This window comes from Tenrec ecaudatus, chromosome 3 (genome assembly GCF_050624435.1).
Source record: "Tenrec ecaudatus isolate mTenEca1 chromosome 3, mTenEca1.hap1, whole genome shotgun sequence".
Taxonomy (NCBI): domain Eukaryota; kingdom Metazoa; phylum Chordata; class Mammalia; order Afrosoricida; family Tenrecidae; genus Tenrec; species Tenrec ecaudatus.
In genome coordinates this window covers 83,137,938-83,139,093 of record NC_134532.1, presented here as the reverse complement: position 1 = coordinate 83,139,093, position 1,156 = coordinate 83,137,938, and the positions used below count along the sequence as shown (strand labels likewise).

At 37.7% G+C, this 1,156-nt stretch overlaps 1 non-coding gene across 1 annotated transcript; it reads left to right on the top strand.

Moving 5' to 3' along the window:
• The first annotated feature begins 630 nt into the window (after positions 1 to 630).
• On the top strand, positions 631 to 737 carry LOC142443971 (U6 spliceosomal RNA). The gene has a single exon (XR_012783668.1). It is a non-coding gene; the product is annotated as a U6 spliceosomal RNA (small nuclear RNA).
• Positions 738 to 1,156: the final 419 nt, after the last annotated feature.

Genomic DNA, 1,156 nt, shown 5'->3' with positions numbered 1-1,156 from the left:
TACTTTACCTTCTGATGCACTCTGACTGAGGCAATATTGTTCGCATTCTTGGTCAATAGTCTGAAGGAATTCAGTGGGGACTTATGTAATTCATGTGGGGATTCCAGAAATCAATTTTGGGCTTTCAACACTATCTTTCGCTTTCTGCAAATCTGCTGCCAAAATTTTCCAGTCTCATGACACTGCTACTAATACAAAGTAGATGCCCAAACTAAAAACCTCAGAGCCATTGAGTTGGTTCTGCCTAATAGTGCCCTCTATGGCAGAGTAGCACTGCTCCTGTTGCTCTCCGAGCCTGTAAATGTTTACAGAAGCCGAAGCCTCGGGGTTCTTCCTCAGAGCAGCTGGCAGATACTGATCGCATTGTTATCAGTCTAATGTTTCTTTAAATACTTTTATAGTTGATCATACATATGAGTTGATCATATGTATTATTGTGTGTTTCCAAGTGTTCAGTAGCCAATCATATTTTTAATCATTTTATTGGGGCTCATGCAACTCTTAGCACAATCCATACATACATCAATTGAGTAAAGCACCCTTATACATTCATTTCCCTCATCATTCTCAGCTAATAATAGTTTTTATAGAAAAACATAGAAGAAAGAGATTAAGGAAAGAAGAGAAGTAGTGCTCGCTTCGGCAGCACATATACTAAAATTGGAATGATACAGAGAAGATTAGCATGGCCCCTGCGCAAGGATGACACGCAAATTCATGAAGCGTTCCATATTTAAAAAAAAAAGAAGAGAAGTATAAAAAAGGAGGACAAAAGGGTCAATTTTGAAGAGAACTTTAATGAAATTAGAAATTTGTTGGACAACGAAATAGGCTTTTCCACATGTCCTTTGTTTTGAAACAGTCAAAGCAAATAAAGATTTTTTTAATAAAACATCTAGATAATACTAAAAATATATCAATGAGTTAGGAATGCCCAACTCAAAATCATGTTAACTGTCTATGGGTAAGTAGGCAAGTGCCAGACTCTTCTCCTCTGTGTGCAGATTTGTGTTCCTGTAGCATGTTACTTGCGACTTGAAGCATAAAAAATGACTGGGTGAAGCCTCTCAGGGTGCCCTTAGCTATAATGTTAATGGACAGTTTGTTTAGCTGAAAGTTTCAGCTCCCCTCAAGAAGCCTCATTAACAACTTGTGA